The following is a 20,788-nucleotide window of genomic DNA, read 5'->3' on the forward strand; positions in this document are numbered from 1 at the left end:
ACTCTGCACAAATAGTTCTTACACTGTATCATTTATAGGATAATGAGAAGGGAAAAAGTCTCCACATGATCACATGATCCACACAGGCAATCTTTCTTTTTAAGATTTACTTATTTTTGTTACAAAGTCAGATATATATAGAGAGACAGGAGGAGAGAGAGGAAGAATTTCCATCCACTGATTCACTCCCTAAGCAGCCGCTATGGCAAGAGCTGAGCTGATACGAAGCCAAGAGCCAGGAGCTTCTTCCAGGTCTCCCCTGCCGGTGCAAGGTCCCAAGACTCTGGGCCATCCTCAACTGCTTTCCCAGGGCACAAGCAGGGAGCTGGAGGGGAAGCGTGGCTGCCAGGATTAGAACCAGTGCCCATATGAGATGCTGGCACGTATGAGGTGAGGACTTCTTGTCGCTAGGCTACCACACCGGGCCTTAGAGGCAATCTTTTAAAAAGCATCTGTCCCTGCGCATGTTGAATCGCAGACAGTGGTGGAATCCACGGACCTGGAGGGTGGACCGTGTGCCGCTGCCCACGATTAAGAGCTATTACAGTTACAGGTAGAGGTACAGGCTGCTAATGCGCTCCTGCAAACATAGGGAGATCACGCACATGAGCACACACAGAACAGTGTGACCTCAAGGGTCCTTTGCACAGAGAAGGAGAAGGGCCACTGTTGCCCCACGATGACGCAGTGGGAGAAAGCCTAGCCCGATCACCGCTGGCTCGGAAGTAGAGAAGCACCCACAGTCGGAGCACACAGGTGCAACCAGAAGCAGCAAATGGAAGGGAAATGTGGTGACCCCCAGCATCTCCAGACAGCAAGACAGCTCAGCAGACACCCTGATGTTATCCCAGGGAACGCCACCCTCAGTTTCTAGGACTGTGTGACAGCACACAGGTGTTTCTTTAAAACTACCAAGTTGATGACAGTTTGCAACTAGCTGCAGGAAGACAACACAGCAATCCAAGGGAGCTTACTGGAAGTCTAGGTACCTGATGTGTTGATTGCAATTAGATTAAGCCCTGCTGACCCTCCATGGCACTGGTTTTGTGCATGATGGAAGAATATTAAAGAGAACTATTAAATATATATGTCTATCTCTTACCAAAATTGCCACAAAAATAATTTACTTATTACTGTTTAGCATTTTCTCAGGTTTAATTTTACATAAGTTATTAACTCATTTACAAGTGCTGATTTGTAAGAAGATTTAAAAGAAAAAAAGCAAAAATTGAAACTGTTCATTTAAATCTTTCAGTTGAGAATTTCTATAAGGGTTTGTGTGTTAATTAGCCTTTCCTTTAACTCCAAAATACTAGGAATACTCTACATAACACAGAACCATGATAAGCCAGCAATTTCAAAACTTAAGTGATTTTTTATTCATTTTTTAGAAATTCGATTTTATATATTCAGTCATTAAATTCAAATATTCTATGATAAGATCTATTTCTAGAAAAAAATTCTCTTTTTCAGTTCAAGGTATCTTAAAAGAGGTTGGAGAGCAAGTTCAAACCTCTAATTAGTTTTGAAATGCAGCTAATTAAAATATGTTTGCTTTTATACATGGTCTTTATGGTACAAAATATAATTCCAGCCTCCTACAACTTAATCAGCTAAATAAAAAATATACCCTTCCATCTGGTAAATCAATTTAACGGACATAATTGTGACCCACCATAACTCAATAAGACACTGAGGAAAACCATTGAAATGTGATTTCCTTTTCTTTAGAAGAGAATTATGCACAATTTCAGCATGCATTGCCTTTCTCAGAGTTAAAGTCAACAGGGAGGTATCAGTCTCCTTCCCATGAGTTTCCCATGAGAAAATCAACAGCAAAGTACAAAGCTTGTGCTGTTATTCATGAAACACTCCATAATACTAACTTGGCTTTAACCAGAACATATTATTTGGCAGCTAAAACCTTTAATTAGAGTTGTGGTTTGAACAGATTTTCACTGAATTTATGTTCTGTAGGGGCTCAGAGAACAACATTTTCTAACCAGTTGATTCTATTTCAGGTGGTTTAAATGCTGTACTTGAGCTATGAGTGCAGAAAAGAAAATGCTGCTCTGATTCTTATTGTGTTGGCTTTAATTATGATTTACCATTTCTTAATGAGTACTAAACATCAGGCAAGAAAAGAAAAATGAGATATCCCTTCCAACAAACATTTACCGAACACTTGTTCTATGTAACCTTAGACTAGGTTTTATAGAAGCAAAATAATATAAATCAAATGATGATTCCTACTTAAAAGAAAGTGGACAGAGCATAAGGTGTTATCTTGATGCTACATTAGACAAAAGCAAAGATGCTGGAGCCAGAATAGAACCCATGACTCAAGTTTGCACGCCTGGGAGGGGGCGGGGGGAAAGGGTGGTATTGGCAGAACGAGGAATCAGAAGGAGCAAGAAGGTAGGAGGGTTGAGATTCACGGACGTGGAATTTGAACAACAGAATTGGAATAGGAAAAATGAAATGGTCCTCATCAGTCTTCATATTTTTTTGCAAGAATGCTTGATCAAACCCTACTGTCAGGAACACAGGCTGAAAAAGACATGCCAATAAGGAGCAACGAAGGAACCCGGCGAGATAGCCTAATGGCTATAGTCCTCGTCTACCATGCACCAGGATCCCAAATGGGCGCCAGTTCGTGTCCCAGATGCTCCACCTCCCATCCAGCTCCCTGCTTGTGGCCTGGGAAAGCAGTAGAGGACAGCCCAAAGCCTTAGGACCCTGGCTCCTGGCTTCAGATTGGTTCAGTTCTGGCTGTTGCAGCCACTTGAGGAGTGGGCCAGTGGATGGAAAATCTCTCTCCTTGTCTCTCCTTCTCTCTGTATATCTGACTTTCCAATAAAAATAAATAAATCTTTAAAAAATAGGAGAAGAAGGAGCATTGAAGGCTTTGATGTGGTGACAACAACCACAACACATGGAAGTTGAGACCGTGGGAGAAGAGGACACTGAGCTGCTTACAACTACTCGGTGGTGTGTTTTCATCGACTTGAAAGGCACAGAGACAGAGAGATAAACACACACACTGAGAGAGCTCTTCATTCAGCTGATTCATTCCTCCAAGGCTCACCATAAACAAGGGATGGGCCAGGACAAATCCAGAAGCCGAGAAATCCACCCAAGTCTACCATGTCAGTGGAAGATGTCCCAGCACAGGAGTCATCACATCTGCCTACCAGGATGGATGGATGGAATGTGATCTGGTCCAAGCAGGCGTTTAGTCCCCTGCACTGCAGTGTGTGCTCTGACAAAGGAATCTGGGACATCTCATATTTCACTGACTTCAGATATGAAGAAATCATCAGTCAAAATTATTGGGGATGAGTCAATCAATTGAAACATAGTAGCAAAAATTACATAGTTCAGACTCCGTTGTCAGTGTGTCACAGCGGTCAACGCCACAGCAATACAGGGAAAAAAAAAGCCTGAGAAAACCGAATGACTTTGACTTTTGGGAGTCACTGGTGTATTCTGACAATTCTTAGAAGAGACCAAAGAACAAAGTCACATGATATTTGTCCTTTGGGGACTGGCTTATTTCACTGAGCATAATGGTCTCTACTTGGAATCATATTGCATGTTCTCTCTCATATAAGGCAACCTTCATGCAAAATACAAGATCAATAGATACATAGGTAAACGTGCATGTACATTTTGCCTTCTAGAGGAACTGTATAATAAAGACTATCTTGTTGAGGTGTGCGTCTCTACTTCCAAATCAAAGATGGACTCCCAATAAAATCGCTAAATATATCTTGACAATAGGATGTTGGGCTCTCTTCCATTGTCCATTCCTATAATGCCAGGATACACTTAAATAGCAGCATGAAGGACTTAACGACTGTTCTTGAAAGACTGTAATATTGCAATAGCATAGGGAAAATCCTATGTTATTGAGAGGGTTTGGGGATTGGAAATCCCAGAGCCTATGGAACTGTTCTCATAAAACAAATAATTAAAAATTAAAAAAGAACAAAGGCGACACATCTCTGTAACATCATAACCCAGCGTAATACCTATAACACACCAGTTGGTCAGCAAACACTATTCTGAACTCAATCACACGTGGGATGACAAAAGAGGCAAAGTTTGACAACAAAAAGATGAAGAAAAATTCACCACAACATATAGCTCTCTCCCTTTTTAAGCATTTTTGCTTTGTCACAAGAAGGAATGGATTTTACCTTTCTGCAAGTGATAGAAAGAGCATGCCACTTGGAAGACAGGCGGTGCTGCCTTAGTGTGGTAAGCGAGCAACATGCCCGAGCCTCAGGCTCTGAGTTTCCCGAAAAGCACAGACCATCTCATCCTCAGCCCCATGGGCTTACTGGGACCACGACCTCTGGCCCAGAGGAGCTGCTGGCAAAGCCGCTTCTCTCATTTCCCTCCCCACCCACTCCACTCGGCAGACGTCTCTCAGGAACAACCGACTTAGAAGACAGCTAGCTCCGCGGTGGGAGTGACAGAGGCCAGGGTGGGTTGAGCAGTGCTTTTCAGCCCCTCTGGACCTTCATTCTGTGCAGCAGCAGCCAGGCCGACTTCACTTGGTGTCAGGGCAAGATGCTGCAATGAGCACCTGTCATCTTTGGCCCATGTCACCTTGCATTTCCATCTGAATAAAGCACACCATTTCTTAGACTGTACACTATGATCTCTACCGGTCAGACTCAAACATCTCCTCCTAATCACCCTAAAGGATCAGCCTTTTAACATTCTGAAATTACCACCAGAATTTTACTGGAAGTGCAAAGTCCTTGTTTCTGCTTACGTTCCTCAGAATCTGCACCCATGGGATGAGGCTTGTGGCCCAGTGCATTAAGCTGCAGTCTGCCACACCAACATCCCCAACTGCTCTGCTTCTTACCCAGGTCCCTGATGACCCACCTGGGAAAAAACTGGAAAATGGTGCAAGTGTATTGTCGTCGAAGAATACATGGCTCCTGGCTCCTGGCTTCTACTTGGCCCAAGACCTCTTTGTTTGGGCCATTTGGGAAGCGAACCAGCAACTAGAAAATAATGTCTGCCCTGCTCTCATGCCTTCCTTCCGCCTCTCCAACAGACTATTAAATCTACATTTAAAAATATAGCCAATACTTATTGTCTGTTTCTGTCTTCTGCAGCAGACTTCCTCTCCACGGAATCCTGTCTCTCCTCACCTTCTGTGGAGAGCCTAGAGTGTTTCAGAACTCATTCGCACATCCCCCTCCTGCCCCACGCTTCTGTGGCTTTTCTCTCTTCCCCGTCTCTTCTGATAACATGTGCAACAAGTAAGAAACAAGACAATTATCAGCTTAGTCGCAAATCTAAAGACAAGCTACTTGCATAGGGACAACTGGAAACATAATGAGTGTGTCTTAAAAAAATAAAATTAAAAAAAACTGGGAAAAATTCTTCATGTACACTATAAGCGAAAATGAAACTTATACAAATGGCTTCCTTATGCTATCAATTAATTGCTTACACATAAGATTAATGCCTAGTAGCTATATTCCATAATTTATTTATTCCCCTAAAGAAATCTAACCGATTTATAAAATAGCATTTTGTTGTGGATAGAAACTGTGAAACGGCCTATTTTGGCACAGTTTTTCATGGACAGTTTTTCATACTTGTGTCACTAGTGAACAAATTAGCCCTTCTATTTGCTTGTGGCAAATATAAATGGGAAACTCAACATGAGGATATTTTATTTTCAGAGCAAAGATTAAATATTTAGATGTAGGAAGAATATATCAATTTGTGGCTTAAAATAATTTGCTTTCAAGGGAAAATATTGGTCAGAGTTGGCCTTGGAAAGAACAGCCTGAATGCATTTTTTTTTTTTCTTAGCAAGTTTGAAGCCCATTCATCAGTGGACTGAAGCTGACTTGCAAATCTACAACTATATGGTTATAACTCAATACTTTTATTAGGATGGCTACAGTGTGGGCTTTCACTTAGGGAAACTGTCTCAATGATACTAAACACCACCAGTTCCTGTACAGAGCATATATGGCAGGTTCTGACACAAAACTTTTTATCTTCAATAACCTGGCATTATCCATAATGTGTACATACAGCATACATAGTAGTGGGACAACCAAATGGCACCAAGGAGAGCTGTTGAGCTTCTCTGTAAAACTGGCAACAGAATGAGATGCACTTCCAGGATTTCAGCACAGCCAATAAGAAAGTAGAATGATGTCAATCACACAACTAAACAACAGTAGCTAGTCAGTCCTACAACATCAACTCAGCCATTAACAGTAACCTTTAAACAGCCATGTCAAAAACATAAGTTCCTGATCTCAAAATCCAGTATCAAAGTATGGTGTCTGAGTACCTAAAATGCCATCACCACATAATTAATTACCATGCTCCTCTTTTTATGGTTTATTAATACATTTGAAAGCAGAGTGACAGGGAGTTTGTGGGGACAGAAAAAAAAAAAAACAGAAACACTCATTTTCCATCAGCTAGTTCACTGCCCAAATGGCTGCAATTGCTAGGGCGGGGCCACAGCAAAGTAGGAGCTAGGGCTTCTTCTGATCTGGCACTCAGGAGTGTAGGCATCCAAAAGTTTGGGGTGACTTCCACTGCTCTCCCAGGCACACTGGCAGGGAGATGCATTAGAATTGGAGCAGCAGCTCCTATCATGGATAGCAGCATCACAGGTGGTGCCTCCCCCCATGGTGGCCCCAACATGCTCTTCTTAATTGATATTTTTTACTTCCAAAGCTTGATGTATCTTGGAAAGGAATCAGTGCATTTCTCGGGCCAAACAGCATTCATGTAATGAAACTTACATAACGCCTACATTAAAGTCAGGAATTTGATATAAATTGCTTCTGCTATCAGCATTTTAAGATAAATAATAGTAAACTAATTAAAAATAACTAAGGGGTCCAGCATAGTAGCCTGGTGTTTAAATCCTCGCCTTGCATATGCAACAGGATCCCATATGGGCTGTGGTTCCCATCCCATTCCCTGCTTGTTGCCTGGGAAAGCGTTGAGGATGACCCAGGTCCTTGGAATCCTGCACCTGCGTGGACACCCAGAAGAAACTCCTGGCTCCTGGTTTTGGATCTCTTCAGGTCTGGCTGTTGCAGCCACTTGGGGAATGAACCAGTGGATGGAAGATCTTTCTATCTTCCCTTCACTCTGTAAATCTGACTTTCCAATAAAAATAAATAAAAGTCTTTTAAAAATTACCATGAGACTACAATAGGAAAAACAGCATCCACAGTAAGAGTTTTGTGTTTTGTTTCTTAGACATGCTTATCTATTCTGTGTTGTGTAATCATAGACCATGGTCAAAAAAAAAAAAAAGACATGGATATAGCAAATAAAAACATAATGTGGTCCCCAGTGCTGAGGCCACTCACCCTGCCTCTGAGGGTCACAGAATGGAGCAGCGGTGTCCCCAAGCTGGGAAGCATAGGCAGCAATACCACACAACTGTGGCTGGTCTGTAAAGACTGCATACAACTTCTCTGCTACACAGCAAGGGAGGCACAGGCCGGGAAACCTCCCTTCCCAATGCAGGGCTTAGGCTGTTTGCGCAGGTGAACAGGAGGTTCAGAGGCGAAGGGCCCAGCGAGGGGAGGCCCAGGCAAATGGGAAAGCCACCGCAAGCTGCTCAACAGGATAAGGAGCTGAACCAGAGCAGCCTTTCAGGAAGAAGATGGTCCAGGGTCTCCCTCTCAGCGTGGGGTATCTGACAGCAATCACCTACTGCATTCCAAGCCTTTGAAGACCACGTCCAGGGCCACGTCACGGGCCAAGTGAAGTTCGCCCTCAACTCTGCAGGGTTTAGGCAGCAAGGCTCACACTGCCTTGGTCCAGACCTGTGCAATGCCACAGGACAGTCAAGTCACATGCACCCGTTTCTAGATTCAAACCAATCCAAGTACCCCAAAACAATTTAGTTTCCAAGTCACACTAGCCACATTTCGGAAGTTCAGTTGCAAGGGATCCCATGTAACACAGGGCTGCTGAGTTGGGAATTTATCCTGCATCATGGAAAATCCTGCTGGGAAGTTCCAGTGTACGCACAATGATCACTAGCACACAGTTATGGCAGATGAATATATTCTGAGACTGTCTCGTGATTCCGTTACCAAGTTTGGAATACACGTGGGGCGGTGGCAGGCTTGGCATTCAGCACAGCAGTTAATGGGATGCCCACCTCCCATACCAGAGTGTCCAGGCACAGTTCTGGCTTGCTGCAAAGGCAGACCCTTAAAGGAGGCAGAGGGTGGCTCAAGATACTCTTCACTGACACCAGGTGTCTGCCACCCCAAGAATTTGAGGAGTGAATCAACAGGTGGGAGTTTCATTTGTTCTCTTTGCCTTTTTGTCTCCAATGGCACACACACACACACACACACACAAACCACTATATAAAATACAAGTAAAATTAAAATAGATATTTCAGAATAAGAAACTTAAAACTCAAACTGCAAAATGTTTTAATCATTTTCTTTTTGTTAGCTATATTCTTTAAGTGGTTTGAATCTTTGCTTTTATTCAATAAAATATATGATCTGGAAATGTGAAACAGGAGATGTTAAGAAATAAGGTGGTTCAAACATTAAATTAATTTTCAAGTAACCTGTCAGGAACTTACTATGTTTGCCTTACTACAAAACTGTGAACTCTTTAAAGTTGAAACTACTTCTTTTACTTATATCAATGTATTTAAGATTCAGTAAGAGGCCCTGCATGACATGTGGTTCTCAAAATACGGAATTAAGACCTTAGACCCGGCACGGTAGCCTAGTAGCTAAAGTCCTCACCTTGTATGCACCAGAACCTCATATGGGCACTGGTTCATGTCCAGCTCCCTGCTTGTGGCCTGGGAAACCAGTTGAGGATGACTCAGGGTCTTGGGACCCTGCATCCATGTGGGAGACCTGGAAGAAACTCCTGGCTCCTGGTTTCAGATCGGCTCAGCTCCAGCAGTTGCGGCAACTTAGGAAGTGAATCAGTAGATAGAAGATCTTCCTGCCTCTCCTCCTCTCTGTATATCTAACTTTCCAATAAATAAATTAAACTTTTTTAAAAAGACCTTAAAGGCATTCTTTTCACAGACATTTTACCACCTCTGACAGGGATGAAGGAGAATGACACTAAGAAGTTTAGTACCTAACCACTGACATCTGATTAATGGTAGCATTCACCATGATCCAAGTAGGGAAATATTCAAAATAGCTTTATGAAAGATGAGTTCTGAATGCTTCTTCTACCTAAACAGGTGGCAAAGAATGCAAGAGTCAATATGAATGCTGAAATAAAAATAAAGCAGTTTCAGGAAAGAGGAGCGTGGTGACATAAACAAAGATAAAGGCACTCGATGATAAAACTTGTATGTGCAATAACCTGTTATTATATGCTGTCTTAAGTAAGAATGTGAGGAAGCAGATGGTAGTTAGCATGCCCAACACACACACACACACACACACACACACACACACACACACACGCAACCCATATCTGCGCCATACGGGACACTTTCATTTCCTACTAAATGAGTGGACAAAAATCGAATTGTAAATAACCTATCAGTTATCTCAACTTCTTCTCCACCATTTATGACTACAGATATTTAAGTGTACATGTTTACACGGAATATGTCCCCAGTGCTTCAATTTCAGTCAGTGTGAACGTTACAAATGAAAAGTCATTCTCCAATTGTCCTCACAGCTATACAACAGATGGCTAAATTCTTTTGAAGTCTCAATTATTACTGTTTGCCAAATTCTCAATCCCATCTTATCTAAGCTGCCCTGCCTGTTTCTAATTGGGCATTTGGTGCAGACTTGAGATACAATATGCAAAAGCACAGACCTTCCTTTGTTGTCTTAAAATCATTAATATTTCATTACATATTTTATGGAAGTGAATGGATGACATATTTCCTAGTTATATACAATCTGAGGTAAAATGTGGTCAATTTCCATTGAATTGGGAAATCTGACATCAGAAAGTATCAGTTGGCAATGGATTACGGACAGGATTAAGAACTCGAGCCTCTTTTTTTGCCACTCCAATTTTTTAAGAACTTATTTATGTGGTCACAACTAACAATCTAAACCACCGACACCATTCTAGATAATGCATCCTGCCGATGGGCACTGAGACTGCCCTGTGCCCTGCTCTGTGATGGAGGATTTTCTTGAGTGCCTAGAAACATTGAAAGACCAATATTTTCCACACCTGATGCTTGGGAAACCCAAGGCTCAGAGAAGTCCTGCCTTGTGTAGAGGCCGCCCAGCTCCAAGCGACTGTGTCCAGCTGGAATTCACGGTTACCATCCAAGACCTAGCCAGGAGACCAATTTCCACACATTGTCTTTCCAGATCATACAACGTTTTCCACACTAGTTTCCCCCCTAAACAAAGGATTTGAATTAGACTCTCAAGTGCCTGCAAGGCTGGGGGATTATCACACTGCTCTCCACTGACACTAGGTCTTAGCTCCAATGACTTTTCATGCAAGTCATACATGCAATCCCAGCGGCCAGCTTCTCACTCACTGAACTGTGGTACTTAAATCTTTTGTTTATTTATTCTAACCACATCATATTTAATGCCTGAGTCAAAAAATTCCCATGAACTCTAACTCCTAATATGTTTTTGAAGATTTTAATAGACAAGTAAACATTATAAGTTTTGCTTTGTCACAACAAATCTCATTATTCAGAATAAGAATTAAATCAGAAAAGGAATTAAAGACAATACAAGAAAAGGAATTAAATCAGAAATGGAATTACACCAACTGGGACTTGCAGAACTATCGTGCACACCATTACAAGTAAAATAAAACCAAAACGTATTATTAAACTATATATGAACCATTAATCCCATTAAAACTTTGTTTAAAAAGTGAGCATCTTAAAATGAAAGGGATTTTTAAATTGCTCAGTGTTCATAACTTGAATGCTCCACTCAAGGAAGTCTGTTTAGAAAGAAAATCACCTCTTTTAAATAAAGAACTCCTAACTGCATTGTTGAGGCTTGTATTTGAGAGGAAGAAGAGGAAGGGAGAAGCTATTGATCCATTTCCATCAGAGCTTCATTCGCCAACTGCCCTCCAGACAAGAGGCTGAGCCATGCTGAAACCAGAAGTCAGGAGCTCATTCCAGACCTCCTGGGCAGGTCTCATGGCCCGAACTACTCGAGCTAATTTCTACCACCTCCTACATGTGAATTAACATGAAGGTAGGATTGGCAAGCTGTGCTAGAACCCAAGCATTGTGTGATGGGATGCATGCATACCCAATAGTACCTTAACCACTTACCCAATTAATGCCTCCTAAATCCAATTTTAAAGAAGGCAACATATCTAATTTCCCAGATGGTCAACGACTAATTTATTTTTCTGTACTTACTAAATCTCTGGTTTTATATTACAAGAAAAATAAGAAAATATGAACAAAAAGACTTTATAATTCCAAAGCCTTGTTACTGGTATTGTTTATTGTTCTGATTCCATATCTTATCAAACTTATCTTCAAAACAACAGAAATCACTGTACTGAATAATAACATCACAGATAAAAGAAGACAAATGGGCCTGGCACAATAGCCTAGCGGTTAAATTCCCTCCCCCGCCCCCCCCTCCCCCCGAATGTGCCGGGATCCCATATGGGTCCCGGTTCTAATCCCAGCAGACACGCTTCCCATCCAGCTCCCTGCTTGTGGCCTGGGAAAGCAGTCAAGGACGGCTCAGTGCTTTGGGATCCTGCACCCATGTGGGAGAACTGAAGAAGCTCCTGGCTTCGGATTGGCTCAGCTCCAGCCATTGCGGCCACTTGGGGAGTGAATCATCAGACGGAAGATCTTCCTCTGTGTCTCTCCTCCTCTCTGTATATCTGCCTTTCCAATAAAAATAAATAAACCAGCCTCATCGTACCTGGACTATTGCGGATGATATGTTGGAGCTTCTAATTGATCAAGGTGACGCTCTGCTGGCTCTACCTTCAAACCTGAGAGGGCCTCCCTAAGAGGCTGTTGAACTTGACTGGACAGTGGGATGCTGGACTCTGTCTGGTGTGAACCTGTAATTAGGGAATCCCAACAGAACCTGAGCTGTGGTTATGCATCATGGTGAAGGAATTCACCATGGGGGAAGGGTTTGGGGTGAAGGGGGGAGAATCCCAGTACCTATGAAATTGTGTCATGTAATACAATGTAATTAATGAATAAAAAAATAATAAAATAAATAAATCTTTAAAAAAAAGAAGAAGATGACACAGAATTAAAAAAAAAATCATGGGCTAAAGCATTCTGCATTATAGTTTAGCAGAAAATGTCGCATTTCTTCCAAAACACGAAACAATATTATTTCAGTCTCCTTAGTTATTTTCTAAAAATCATTTATTTATATATTTGAAAGGCAGACCATGATATAAAAAGATTAGTTGGGGATAGCATGGACAGGAAGAGAGAGAACGGGAATCTTCCACCATTTAGCTTGCTCCTGAAATGGCCCCAACCTACAGTTCCAGGAAAGGCTGAGGCGACATCTCCACCCTGGTCTTCTACACGCTGGCAGAGACCCCAGCGTTGCAGTCAGCATCCACTGGCTCCAAGAACGCACAGGGAGGAAGCTGGATCAGAAGTGGAGGAGCCGGGACTTGAATCGGTGCTCCCATTTGGGTATGTGCATTCCAAACAGAGGCTCAACCTGCTGCACCCCAACACGGATCCCTCTACGTCAGTTCTTAACACAGGGACTTATTAATCATGTTTTGGGTGAACAGAGACAATCTGGACCATGGAGGCTCATTCTTTGTAAAATTATCATCATGTATATCTCAAAATAGAAAGATATCATGTAAAAGACCTGAAAAGGCAGGTTTTTAAACATCTATTTCATTGTGCTCCTTGTTTAAAAGTCAGCATCATATTTCTTTTTTCATCCCCAATTTATAAACAGCTTAATACTCTGCACCTCCATCCTCAGCGTAAGTAAAAAGCTAAGCTAACTAAAAATCAAATGGAGTTTCTTAAATCCCTTAGAGAATTCAGAACTCAGCACACGGTGAAACTGGAGATGCAGGAAAAACCCTAACACAAGTCACCGCTGAGATAAAAAGCCACAGAGTCAGGAACAGGCAAGAACACTGAAACCGTTATTTTGGTTGATTTTTGGTGTCACAAGTTGCTGGAGGCTGAGGATAGATTAGCTTAAACATTGAAATCTCTAGGGACAGATTTCAAGGGGACCGTACACTTCCATGGGTTTTACTTCCAGGAACCCAAGCAGGTTCTCTAAGTGAAGATCAGAGAAAAATGTTCTCTTGTTCAATTGAAAATTTACAAGACCTAAGATTAATATAGGGAAGCCAACTGTTTTCCTAGTATCAGCAACGAAGTGCTGCAATGTGAAACTATAAAGACAATATTAAAATTAACACCGAAAAATAAATTAAGTATTAACTTCAAGGATTCTAGACAGGATCTACTGAAGGTAAACCATAAAACTTTGTGAACAAAATAAAAGATCTAAATTTAAAAATATTAATTATTCATGTCATGTTCATGGACAGAATAACAGTGCTTAGATAAAAATTCTCCTAAATTTGATCAACACAGGGAAGAGGGTCAAGGGTTCTAGTATAGTGGAGTATACTGTCAGGGCCATCATCCCATATGGGCACAGGTTTGAATCCCAGCTGCTCCACGTCCAATCCAGTCTCTGCTAACGGGAAAGCAGTGGAAGGCGGGCCAGGTTCCATGACCCCTGAAACCACATGAGAAGCCTGGACGAAACTACGAGCTTCCACTTGGCCAAGCCCTGGACGTTGCTGGTTCCTGCTGGCTTCCATCTGGCCCAGCCTTGGCCACTGCGACCATCCAGAGACGTGAAACGGCAAATGAAAGATTTGTGGTGGTCTCTCCCTCTCTCTATAATTCTGCCTTTGAAATAAATAAAATAAATCATTTGTTTCAAAAAACAGATGCGACATATTTTGAGTCAAATCCCCCATAAAGTTTTTGCTAGATATCAAGGCCTATGTCCAATTGATATGAAAAGGCAAAATATTCATATTAGCCAGCAAGTTACTGAAGAAGAGTTGGAAGACAGATACTACCTGACTTTAACATCGCTACATAGCGTGGAAGTAACAAAAGAACAGAAAATGGACCCCAGAACTGACATTCACAAATACAGTGAGCTGACCTTCAATATAAGAACAAGCGTTAGGCCCTGGAAGATGATGACAATCTTGTCAAATTTCACAGCCATCCAAATACAAAGCAATGAATCTAATGAAAAGCTTCTTTCACTAAAATTAAGTCAAAGTGGATAACAGAACTACATGTAAAACACAAAACTATAAAACTTCTAGAAAATAACAGAATAACATTAACACGATCATATATCATGCAACGCACTCTTGGAGATGAAGTTAGAAAAGCACGATTCATAAGAACAATACCGATAAGCTGAACTTTATTAAATTTAAAGTTGTATGCTTTTTAAAAAACACCGATAAGGGGCCAGCCACTTATGACACTGGAATCCCAGATGGCGCTGGTTCCAGTCCTGGCAGCTCCATTTCAAATCAGCTCCCTGTGACGTGCCAGAGAAAGCACTGGAAGATGGCTCAAGTATTTGAGTGTTTGTGATCCACGCGAGACACAGCAGAGCAGCTCCTAGCTTCAGCTTGGCCCAGCCCCAGTCATTGGTGAGCCAGCAGATGGAAAATCTCTCTATATATAACTCTGCCGTTCAAATAAATGAATTAACTTAAAAACATACACAGATAAATGAAGGACAAATCATCCATCCTGGGTGGGTAATGTTTGCAAACTATGTATTTAGTAAATAACTCATACCCAAAATAAATGAAGAACTGCTAAAATTCAGCAATAACTAAACAAACAGCACAATGAAGATGTGTAAAATACATAAACACCTCACCAAAGAAAATATATAGAAAGCAAATGGTTATATGAAAAGATGCTCAGCGCCACATGTTATTAAGAAATTATAAATTTAATCTATAATGAGAAGCAACTAATTATCTAATATGTGGCTTGAAAAAAAATTGAAAGTGAAATCGCAAGTGCTGGCTTGTATGTGAAGCAAAAAGAACTAATCTGTGACTGGCGGGCATGCAAAGTGTACAGGTGCTTGGAAAGACAGTTTGGCCACTTCCTACAGAGCTAAGCACATTTTCAAGCTCCACAATCCATAGGTATTCATCCACCTGACTACCTGTACCTGGGTATCTACAGCAGCTTTATTCATTAGCACCAGAACTTGAAAACAACCAAAATATGCATTAATATGAGAACTGATTTTTTTGAAACAATCCATGAAAAGAGCATTATTCAACAATAAAACTGAACTTCAAATCACAAAAAGACATGACGAAATCTACGATGCACACTGCTGAGTGAAACACATCAGTATGGAAGGTGGCATTCTGTATAATCCCGCTCACATGACATTCCGCAGAAGGTAAGACCCAGGGACAAGCTGGTGGGTATCAGAGGTTGGTGGGGCAAGGGACGGAGAGCAGAAACTCAGGGACTTCTGAAAATGGGTGAAACAAGGCTGCAGTAGGAGCCAATGGTACAAACAAGTCATGACGTTACGTATTTATTAAACCGTGAAGTAAACCACGGGCTGTGTTAACAACACTGCATCAACGGGGTATAGAAACTGGAACAACTGCAACACAGTGAGGCAAGACTGACTACAAGCACCTGTCATGGGCATCGGACTCAGCATCTTACACCTGGGCAGCTGGGGTTCCTGTCATTGCCCTAATTAGGATTCGCCTTCCTGTTTACACACACCCTAGGAGGCACCAGGTGATGCTCTCCACCACCCACAAGCCCCAGCTGTTCTGGAATTTGGAGGCAGTGAACGGGTCATTGGATGTTTTCTTTGTCGCTTGGCCTTTCAATTCAGTAAAAGTAAACAGAAGTTTAAAAGTAGAAAACTGAGGGGTGGTGGGAGTGTCAATACGGTACTGCCTGCCTTTAAAAAAAAAAATAAATCTTATACTGTTGCAAAAGTTAATTCTGCTCCTTCACAACTAAAACCCATAGTAGAAACTTAGCCTGGGCCTAGTTACAGCAGAGCATCAACTAGAGCTCACCACATGCTGAAGGGCAGAGCAGTCTGCACTACATCTGGGCACCATAATGGGCTCTGCAATGCCGGAGGAGCCCCAAGGTGAACTGACACCCTCATTCTTATTCTGACGTCAGCCTTGGGAGTTGCACACGGCTTAAAAAGACAATGTTACCTTCTCCTCAGCTTAATGCTCTCAGTAAAGGCAGGGGACTGCAAGATCTTGAAAAGAGTTCGCACAAGCAAAGGGATTTGGACTGAACCTTAGGAAAATGAATGAGACTTCACTGATCTGATAAGTAACTCCAACAAAGTCATGGCACAATGGGTCGGGCTGCCTGTGACACTGGCATCTGATGACAACACTGGTTCGTGTCCCAGCTACTCCACTGCTGATCCAGCTCCCTCCGGTCAGCATGGAAAAGCAGCAGAAGACAACCCCAAGTGCTTGGGCTCCTGCAACCAGGCGGAACACCCAGATAGCATCTGTGGCTATTAATTTCAGCCTGACCCATCCCTGGCCATTGTAGCCATCTTAAGGCATGAACAAGTGAATGAAAATTTCTGTTTTTCTCCTTCTCTTTGTAAATCTGCTTTTCAAAAAAAATATTAAGGACTTTATGATGATTAAAGATGTAGCCCTCATCCATGATCTACAGGCTTTACTCAACTGAATCCTCTACATAAATGTGAATCAAGCACAGCTCTCATGCTGATTTCTACAGATGGGGGATTATGCTCTGAAGAAGTTAAATTAATTACCCAAGATTGAAGACCTGGGTTTCACATGAGTGTGTGTGAATCAAAAGCCTGTATGACAGTGCCATACGACCTCTGAGCCCTCAGAGAACACTTGGGAGAGTGTCAAATTTATGGTGAGACAAATAAATCTACTATTCCAAGCAAGATCAGTCATGACCGTGTGGCTAAGATAGAATTCAAACATATCTTAAAATGCTCTAGTGCTTACCAATTTGGAATAAGATTTTTTGGTTAAATTTTTTTTTCATTTAGTGTTATTCTGTTTGAATAGCAGACACAGAGCAAGAGATAAAGGTCTTTCATTCACTGGTTCACTTTCCCAAACGCCCACAGCACTTGGGTGCGGCTGGCACAGGCCATAGCCAGGAGACAAGAACCCAGTTTGGATATCCCATGTGAATGGCAAGGACCTACCTACGTAAGCCATTCCCTGCTGTTTCCTGGGGAATGCATATGTAGGATGGTGGAATAGGGATTATAGACGAGACTCAAACCTAGGCAGTCAGATATGGGATGTGAGTGCCTCAAGGTAGCAACTGAATCCCGGAGCCAAGCCCCTACCCATGGAATAAGACTTCCAGCAAGCGTTTATATAAGCCTGAGTGTTATCTTACTTCTGTCTTTACAGACATGTATGCACATTCATGTGTGCACACGAGTAACATACCAAAGACCCAGAGAAGTTGGAAAAGATGAGACAGGAAAAAGGAGAGAGACAGCGTTATTTCTTAAACCTCTTTGTCCTAATTTTGGATTTTAGTAACCTTAACAGGTCACCAAGACACCACGACAAAACTGCAATTCCCAGGGGAGACATGACTATCCCTCTCAGCTCTGCCTTCTTTCCTAGGGACTCAATCTGGAAAATGGCATTGGCCGTCCAAACCCTTACCTGACTTCTGGACCCTTTTCATCTTTATCCCCGTGTTGCTTGACCATTAAAATGAACGATTCAGTGGGGCTGGAACAGCCTCATCAGCCTGGCCATGTTTTATGTAGCTTGTGCATTTTAGGAGGTTCATCTAGCCCGCCAACTTGCAATGTTCAGGAGTATTAAAGTGGAAAAGATTGTAACATTGAAAGAAAGGCCAAGTTCACTGGGTAAGACCTCAACAATATAAAGAAGCATAAAACCTCTAGAAAATTCTGTCACACCGTTTTATGAAACACATGCACACACTCACTTGAACAGAATCCAACTCAAACAATTTTTAAGGTCAGTTCAAAGTCACCAGATGAGCAATAGCTCTGTGAGAAATGTGTGTTATTTCAAAGGTGCCTGACCCAGCAGCTTCCTCTCTATATATAGCTTATTATCAGGCCACGGTGCACTATACAAGGGGGAAAAAAATCACCTACTGTAGGCAGGATAGTATTTTCAACCAAAGCATAAAATTAAGTAAAATATTCCAAATTTCCACATCAACATATCCTTGTGAAGGAAGTGGTAATTTCAGTGTGGATCATGAAATAAAACTTAAACACAGTTAGGTTATTCTCAACTTCAAGAACCATGACACGAAGACTTTTCAGGAAGGGTCAAAAAGACCCACCCATGTATGCTTCTAAAAGGACAAATTGGCTCATGTTGGAGCCAATGGAAGTATTATTCTGATGTTTCTAAAACGCCCACATTCTGAGAGCAACCAGGTTCTCCCGAGGGATGGGAAGCAAAGGTCCACCCTGCACGACAAAGGTCAGCGCTCTGCAGGCGAAGGGGTCTTCAGTGGTTGACTGCTCCTAGGCAGGCACTGTCTTCCCAGGTCTTGAAAGGTCAAGACAGGTTCCAAATTGGGCTCCCTGCTTAAGGGGTGCCCCCGGGGCTACCTTAATCAATTTAACATCCTTAGGACGGTTCTTACCCTGGTTCCAGTATTCCTTTCTTCAATCTGGCTACATACATATTAGCAATTCAGTATGGATCCAGATATAAAAGAAATTAAATGTGTTTAGTATTACAGGCAGATCAAAAGATACAATCCACTCATTTAAATCTGTGATTGAGTTCTGTGAAATGCAAGTTAAAAACAGAGGTTTGAAAATCTGGCTTCAATCAAAAAAGGATGACTCTAACAGCTGTCCTAGTATTTCTGCTCTGTGATCAACGACACTACTTTAGGTTTTATTTAATGTGGTGCATGATCAATGATACTGTGGATTTTATTTAATATGATGCAGCCTTACACAACAGCCATCTTAAATAGTGAACACAATCATCACATATTTTTATAGTGGTGATTTTTTTTTGTTTTCTTTGCTTGTAATAACTTTTGATTTATTGAGATAGAAAAAAAAACAGGAAAAAACTTCTTATTGGATAACCTATCAATACTCTTCTATTTAACCTATCAATACTCTTCTATAAATATATGTCTAATTTTTGTCACAATGTTACTGAAAATCCACCAGATTGTATTTGCCTAAATTGGAAGCCTTTCACCTACTTGAGATTAATGAAGAGGATTTCGAAATATTTCAGATAGTATGTAGAAAACATCTGCATTTAATTATATTATACTTTTCTTAAACAGACAATGGGAATCGAATTAAGGAATACTTTGAAACCCCTGTAGAGATATTAAAGTATTAACGGCTGTTCATGAACTTTATCACTACAATGCTTGAAAATGTTTGGTTTTACAGATCAGCAGCCTGACACTTTCTAAATATCAGATTTTTAGCATAAAAAGAAAGATACTTGAAATAATGGACAAATATGGAAAGTATTCTACTGGAAAAGACGGAGGCTTTTTACAACATACATGCATATATATTTATGTTTCATCTATACATAGTTCATCATATACAGACAGATATTACATAAACACAGAAAACATCTGATGTTTTCATAGTTGGAATAAAGGCCTGAAACTTGTCACAAGAGCAGGATTTTCTCTTTGAATCGGGTTGCAGCCTGAGCTTCCCCTTTAGCAGTTTCTTATTCCCTTCTAGTCAAGGCACAACTCGGCTATTCTCACAGAAACAACAGGACACACATGTGGGGCTTTAGTATTTGTCCTTAAGTACTGGGAAAGATGAGATTCTCTCTCTGGATGTTAACTGCTCCCAAATGCCACTTGTTTTCAAAGCGAGCATCAGCTCTGTAGTCAGCTTTCCATCTCCCAGTGGCAAGGACATATTTTTCCGTGCTCGGCAGGGTGGAAGTCTGCTCTGTGCCTGTCACTGAATCGCTCATCAGCAACCTCCTGCCGGAAGGAGACCCAGGATATTCTCTCCTTTCAATGATGCCTCGGGTTCTTGCATGCCAGCCACTGCCCTGAGGCCTGGGGCGACACTCACAGACTCCCTGTCAGCAGCTCCTGCGCATGCCACGGGTACAAGCCAGTGTCAGGGTGGCAGATCAAAGTCCCACTTTCTAAAATGCACGTCCTTTGGAGCTTCGTTTTCATAAACTTTAGTCCATGTTTTAGAAATGGAAAGAGATCCACCCTGCTTTCTTTCTTTTATCCCAGAGAAGTTTATTTATAAGAAAGGCAATCTGATCATACTATGACATTCTGATGCAATCCATAAAACTCAATCCTTACCTTTGCAAAGGTTACTCTTGAAGCATTTTATTACAGCTATCATTTTAGAATAGAAATGCAAAAAAAAAAAAAAAACCCTTAGGCTACTACACAAAAAATGGCATAGATTGTTTAGCAATATTAAAGTATCTTTTCTCAGTGCCTGATGTAATATTAGCTAGCTGGTAGGTGAGATATTTTTACTCGTGATTGATTTTATATTTAAACTTTTATGGTGCTGCAAGGTTAATTATGTGACAGGAAATCGCTTCAATGTGTGTTTTTACAATTTTAATTACTTAAAATTGCTTGGGAAAAGAAGCATAATTATTGAAATCATTTTCACTCTGTACCTTTCATATATAAATTATATAGACCGAATCTTTAAGAAGACCTGAGTTAAAC

The 20,788-nt window shown here is 41.4% G+C and overlaps 1 protein-coding gene across 8 annotated transcripts in view; it reads right to left on the reverse strand.

Moving 5' to 3' along the window:
- The window catches only part of HDAC9 (histone deacetylase 9), an 834,677-nt gene that overhangs the window by 331,510 nt on the left and 482,379 nt on the right, over window positions 1–20,788 (reverse strand). The window lies entirely within an intron of this gene.

This window comes from Ochotona princeps, chromosome 20 (genome assembly GCF_030435755.1).
Source record: "Ochotona princeps isolate mOchPri1 chromosome 20, mOchPri1.hap1, whole genome shotgun sequence".
NCBI classification, from domain to species: domain Eukaryota; kingdom Metazoa; phylum Chordata; class Mammalia; order Lagomorpha; family Ochotonidae; genus Ochotona; species Ochotona princeps.